Here is a 7,538-nt window from a genome sequence, read left to right as displayed (position 1 = left end):
TAGTTTTATTAAGGTTTACAACATAATCACAAATTCATCACAAGTTGTTTTCCCTGAGCAACAGTCATTAAATTATTCGTAAATGGAGCTACGAAACTCCAAATGAAGTGCCGTTAATTTTCCCTGAAAATAGACTCATACATATTTTATCCAACAAATTTTCAGAATTTTTGGTTTGGCCAATCAATGCCAGATTTTTCTTCAAGTTTCCACTATTTCACTGTTTGACTATGCTGACCACTCTTCACTACGAATCAAATTTCTCATTGTACAAAATTCAAAATATGTTCTAGTTTATTTCATTTGAAACTAGACTCACTAAGGCATCTAGAATATAAATTTTGTCTTTTAAAAATTTTTGTACAATTTATAATGATTTTCTAAAAACAGAATAGAGGATTACAGTGTCATTCTGCACTGTCTCACACAACTTTAAATATCTCATTATCGGAAATTCCTTTGCTTACACGGTTTCTTTTATAAGAAACTAGACTCATTAAGATTTAATTTCATGTTTCATTCAGCCACTAATTCAAGTCCATAAATTTATGGTGATTTTCTAAAGTCACGTTACTGCTGCTGTCCTAAGCAGACTATTTCAAATTACACTTAACTTCCCAAGCTCAAACACTTAAGAACCTACCATTTGAGCTTAGAACATAACATGGCCACATCATATCTTATTAAATCAACTCATCATGTCCTATTATGATCGAATTTACTCAACGTTTAATCACTTAAAACTTACCTCGGAGGTGGTCGACGACTAGATATCCACGGCTATTCGTTTACTTTCTCCTTATCCAAAATTGCCCCTCTATGCTCTTGAGTCTAATTAACAAAATTTAAACTATTTTAATCACCTTGTTATATCATTAAAAACAGCAAGGTAAATCTTCTCAATGAAACTCATACATAAGGCAACACCTCGATACATCTGCACACATTCGGTATTTCATAAAAACCATCCCAAATACATTTACCTAGGTATCACCATGTCGCCTTATATACATATACTAGTTATGTGGTCAATTTTACCGATGACCTATGCATATAACTAATTACACCTTTAATAATATTCACAAAGCCGATTATCCACATGACTACCTTAACATATTATTAGTTAGCTTCTTATCCAAATTTGCCATAAAGAAAATTAACTCATATACCCTCAAGTGCATAAGCAATTGCATCCAAAGGACACTTTAAATGCATGTTATGAAAGTAACCGAATGCACATATATTTATACCAAGACATCATATACTTCAAAACCAACTATCAAGGCATAAAGCCGAACCTTCAAAATCAATTATCAATACACGTTCAAACATGCCCTCCTACAAATATACAAGTTCTCCCTTGGTTAAACTAAATCATGCTTTAAGGTTTAACACATTTAACCATTAGAGAGCTAATCAAATTAGCATTCAATTATTCTATACACCCACCATTAACCGAATCTCATTTAATCAAATTTATTTCTTGACAATTTCATCACATTCGGTCATTGGTAATTTAATCCTATAAAGAGTCAAATTTTACTTCAATTCACTAAGGTGAGGTTATTATAATTTAACCTCTATTTTCGAATGCCCCCTTCTCCATAAAACCATCAAATTTTCAAATTATAATAGGTTCATAACTCATTTAACCATTAATTCCATGCCAAGCATAAAAAGGCCATGGGTTTTACACCTAACTTACAAGACCGTAAAACATAAAGGTTTAATGTTCATCTTTAACACAATTACCACACTTCAAACTAAATTTTCAGCTTCATATATCCCACACCAGATTTTTTTTTCATGCTCAATTTCCATGGCCGAATGAAATTATGCCCTAATTCATGAACTTAAACAACATTGGCCAACTTTCCAAGCTTATTTGAGCCATCAAGCACATTTAGTTTGTTCATACTCAACTAGAATCAATTATCCTCCCAAAATCATCAAACATACAAAATATACCCCATTAAGCTCATGACCGATTGCTACATGCTTCATGAACACAAAAAATTTCACATGGGTCTTGTTGCAAGCTTCAAAACCAACCAAAATTCACAACTTTTCAAAGAAAATAACATGAACCTTACCTTATTTGAAGCCTTCTTTTGCCGAATGCCCTAAGCTCAAAGGTTTCTATTTTCTTTCTCAACTCACGGCAAGAAGAAGAAGAAATGGCCTTGTTATTTTCACCTCAAACATGTTTTATTCATTTATTTCATTAACTTTTATTATTTCTATTTTATGAAACCATTTTCTTTAATATAAACAAATATATTATTAGCATTATTTACTAACATACAAAGCACAAAATGCCAAAATGTGTCATTCATGCCCATCCTTGCCGTCCACTACCAAGAAAAAGGAATGTTTGACATGCAAGTCCCTCATGCTTCAAACCATGCAATTTTTAGCCACTTCCAATTAACCTATGACATTTTCAAGATTTTTCACATAAGCCCCTTTTTATTTATTTCACATCCAAATGACCAAATTTAAAGCATGAAATTTTCACACATACTTATTCATAAATAATAATAAGCATAAAATATAACAATTAATTATTTTTGTGACTCGGTTTTGTGGTCCTGAAACCACTTTCCGACTAGGGTCAAATTAGGGGTGCCACAAATAGGGCTTCCATTTTATTATTATTTGGGTTATTATTTTTATGTGATGTAATTATAAGTAGTTGAACATGGTTTCTTAAACTAGAGTATGTATTTTCTACGTTTTCGCAACTAAATTTTAAAAAGTGACATATTGTTATCAAATCCTATGTTTTGAACAAGTGATTGAAATGAGTTTTTTTTGTTAATTAGGATTTTCTTCTATTTTAAGAAGGGTTTTCAATGAAAACACGGTTTTCGCTAAAACAGTTTAATGTGACACGCTCGATTCGGCCATAACATTTGGGCCAGGTTTGGGGTGTTACAGATGGTATAGAATTGGCATGAATTAAGCTTGGTTGAGATTGATTTGAATGTTTATGTATGTCATGTTTTTGTGCCAATTAGGTTGGTATAGGTGTGTGCAAATTTGGGTGATGAGATGGCTTGGTAAATAGCCTATATTTGTCCACACGGGCAGAGACACGAGCATGGGTCTCAGCCATGTGTGACACATGATCAGATTATACGGTCATGTGTCCCCTGGTGTGAAATTAGAAATCAAGTCAGTATGCTCCACACGGCCCAGCACACGACGTGTGACTTGGCCGTGTGGCATAAGTTTGTATACCCTACCGGTTTGGCACAGCCTAGCACATGGGCTGGTCACACGGACGTGTGGTTGGCCCTGTCACCCAAGTCAGAGAGTTACACGGGGATAGATACGAGCAGGAACAAAACCATGTGATCTCATTTCGAATGTCCACAAGGCTTGTGACAAAGGCGTGTCTCTCACACGGTCGGGCCACACAATCGTGTGTCCCTTGTAATTTGTAAAATTTTCTAAGTTTTCCAAAAAATTTATAAGTTATCAGTTTAGTCCCGAATCACTCCGAATGCATGTTTAGAGCCTCGTATTAGGGTCGATATGAATGATTTTGAATAAAGTTTATTTGAAATTCAAAAATGCATGTGAAATGTATAGTTATTTGTGTTATAAGTTCGGTAATGCTCTGTAACCCTATTCTAACAATGAATACAGGTGAGGGGTGTTACATTTATTGGTATGAAAGTTACGATTTAGTCGGTTCTTGAACTAACATAGTGTATGCGAGAGTCTAGTTATACATGCCATATATAACCTGTGATAGTGTGATATCTCCTGACAGTTTAAAATGTGTTTTTATATAGTAAATGGATCCCAATCAGTCTATAGCTGATGATGTTGAAAGTAATGCGCCAGCCTTTGTTCACGGGGTAGCACAATCTGAGTCGAGACTCGTATCGGGTAGTCAGGGAGGAAAGGCCAAGACGCTTTCTTCCAGATGATGAGCGAGTGGTTTACTGAGTATGTTCGAACAAATCTGGCTGCTCAACAACCTCCATCCCCACTTAATTCCCAATCGGTTTTCGTAATTCCTCAAGGTTTGGAACCTCTACGCTTGAATAAGCCGTCTGTTGGTAAAATCTGAAAATATGGGGCTAAAGAATTCAAAGATATTGTTAACGAAGATCCTGAGAGAGCTAAATTTTGGCTTAAGCATACGATCAGAGAATTTGATGAACTCTCGTGCACACCAGCCGGATGTGTAAAATGTGTCGTTTTACTTCTGAGAGACACTGTGTATCAATGGTGGAATAATTTAGTATCTATGGTACCGAGAGAAAGAGTCACCTGAGAATTCTTTCAAGTCAAATTCAGAAAGCAATAAATCAGCCAACAGCTTATTGATCAAAAGCGCAAAGAGTTTCTAGAGCTAAAACAGGGTCGAATTTCTGTAAGTGAGTATGAAAAGAGTTTGTGGGACTCAGTAAGTATGCTTAGGAATGTGTTTTAGCTGAAGCAATTATGTGTAAAAGATTTGAATATGAGTTAAATGAAGACATCAGATTGCTAGTCTAAATTCTAGAGCTGAAAGAATTTGTTGTGGTAGTTGACAGAGCTTGTAAAGCCGAGGAACTTGGAAAAAAACAGAGAAAAGATGATTTTGAGGGTAGAGATTCTAGAAAAAGATCGATAAGTAAACCATATCAATCTTCGTCAAAGAAATCACGGAATTCATAAAGCCGATCAAATACTTCAGTGGGATATTCAAATAGAGATCGCGGGAAGCAATACTTAAGTCCTAAAGCTCAATTTACATCAGTATCAAGTGTCGGTAGTGTGAAAAACATTAAACCCAAGTGTCAATAGTGTGGGCGACGACATTTTGGAGATTGCTGGATGAATAATAATGCTTGTTTTAAATGTGGTTCTTTGGATCACTTTATCCGAGATTTAACTTAATTAGCAGAGAAAGATAAATTTTAGAACACAAGACCGAGCAAGACAATTGATAGAGGGTGGCCACCTAGAAATGCGGGTAATGTGACTAGTAGAAAAGGAGCGACAAAGGACTCCGTTGTGAGATCCGAGGCTAGAGCAACAGTTAGAGCTTACGCTATTTGCGCTCGCGAAGATGTGTCATTACCAGATGTTATCACCAGTACATTTTCTCTCTATGACACTAATGTAGTTGCTTTGATTGATCCTGGATCGACTCATTCATATATCTGTATGAACTTAGTGTCTGGTAAGAGTTTTCCTGTGAGTCTATTGAGTTTGTGATAAAAGTATCAAACCACTTAGGCAAATACATCCTAGTTTATAAAGTTTGCAAGAATTGTCCTTTAATGACTCGAGGTTACTGTTTTTCAGCAAATCTGATGTTATTACCATTTGATGAATTCAATGTAATTCTAGGTATGGATTGGTTGATACTGCATAATGCTACTGTGAATTGTAGATGAAAGATTGTTGAATTGAAATGTCAGAATAGTGAAATCCTTCGAATTGAATTAGATGAGTCGAGTGGATTACTAGTTGTGATATCGTCAATTTTAGCTCAGAGATATGTGAGGAAAGGTTGCAAAGCTTATCTTGCTTATGTACTAGATAAAAAAGTGTCTAAATCAAAGATTGAATCTGGGTCAGTAGTCTGTGAATATTCAGATGTATTTTCAGAAGAGTTGCCTAGGTTAGCACCGATCAGAAAAGTTGAGTTTGCCATTGAATTAGTACCGGGAACATCACCGATATCTATAGCTTCGTACAGAATGGCTCCATCAAAATTGAAAGAATTGAAAGCTCAGTTGAAAGAGTTAATAGATAGAGGTTTTGCACGACCTAGTTTTTTGCCCTGGGGTACACCAGTGTTGTTTGTAAAGATGAAAGATGGGCTAATGAAATTGTGTATCGATTATCGTCAGCTCAATAAGGTTATGATAAAGAATAAGTATCCTTTGTCGAGAATTGATGATTTGTTCGATCAGTTAAAAGGAGAAACAGTGTTTTCAAAGATCAATCTAAGATCTGGCTATTATCAGTTGTGAGTTAAAGATTTAGACCTGCCGAATATTGCATTCAGAACAAGGTACGAGCATTATGAATTTCTTATTATGCCTTTTGGATTAAATAATGCTCTAGCAGTTTTTATGGATTTGATGATCAGATCTTTAGACCGTATTTAGACTGATTTTTGTTGTATTCATTGATGACATTCTAATCTATTCCTAAGATGAGTCTGAACATGCCAAGCATTTGAGAATTGTGCTACAAACCTTGAAAGACAAGAAACTATTCGCTAAATTCAGCAAATGTGAGTTTTGGCTTCGCGAGGTTGGATTTTGGGGACATATTGTTTCAGCGGAAGGTATCCATGTTGATCCGAGAAAGATTTCCATAGTTGTTAACTGGAAACCACCAAGAAATGTGTCAGAAGTCGAAAGCTTTCTGGGACTAGCTAGCTATTATCAGCATTTTGTTAATGGATTCTCGATGATTGCAACACTGATGACTAGATTGCTATAGAAAGATATGAAATTCAAGTGGTTCAAGAAATGTCAATAGAGTTTTGAACAGTTGAAAGCATTGTTAACTAAGTCACCAGTTTTGGTTCAACCTGAATCGGGTAAAGAATGTGATTTTTAGTGATGCGTCATTGAACGGTTTGGGTTGTGTTTTGATGCAAGAGGGTAAAGTGATAGCTTATGCCTCCAGACTATTGAAACCACATGAAAAGAATTATCCAACGCACAATTTAGAGTTGGCTACTATTGTATTTGCATTGAAAATTTGGCGACATCATTTATACAGTGAAAAGTGTCATATCTTTACCGATCACAAGAGTTTGAAGCATATAATGACTCAGAAAGATTTAAATTTGCAACAAAGAAGATGGCTCAAGCTGCTGAAAGACTATGAGTTAGTGATTGATACAGGGAAAGTGAATGTAGTCGCAAATGCTCTGAGTAGAAAATCTTTATTTGCTTTGCAAGCAATAAATACGCTAACCCTGTCTGATGATGGTTCGATTTTAGTTGAGTTAAAAGCTAAACTGTTGTTTCTTCAGCAAATTTATAAAGCTCAGAAGTGTGATAATGAATTATAAGCTAAAAGAGTGCAATACGAGTCGACTACTGATTTAGACTATCAAATCAGATCCGATGATTGTTTAATGTTTCGAAGTAGAATTTGCGTATCAAAAAGTTTCGAGCTTATTCAGAAAATTCTACACGAAGCACATAGTGGTTGTTTATTTATTCACCCGGGGAGTACTAAAATGTAGAATGATTTGAAACAGTTGTACTGGTGGTTAGGCATGAAATAAGACATTTCAGAGTTTGTGTCGAGATGTTTGGTTTGTCAACAAGTTAAAGTCGAACATCAAGTGCCTTCGGGATTACTACAGCCTGTGATGATATTAAAGTCGAAGTGGGATAGAGTTATGATGGATTTCGTATTGGGATTACCCCTATCTACGAAAAAGAAAGACCTTGTTTGGGTTGTCATTGATCAATTGACGAAGTCTACACATTTCATTCTGGTACGTATAGACTCTTTGCTTGATAGATTAGTTGAATTGTACATCTTTGAGATCGTTAGAT

This window comes from Gossypium hirsutum, chromosome A06, assembly GCF_007990345.1.
Source record: "Gossypium hirsutum isolate 1008001.06 chromosome A06, Gossypium_hirsutum_v2.1, whole genome shotgun sequence".
In the NCBI taxonomy this organism is placed as follows: domain Eukaryota; kingdom Viridiplantae; phylum Streptophyta; class Magnoliopsida; order Malvales; family Malvaceae; genus Gossypium; species Gossypium hirsutum.
Note: the sequence above shows the minus strand (reverse complement) of the source record.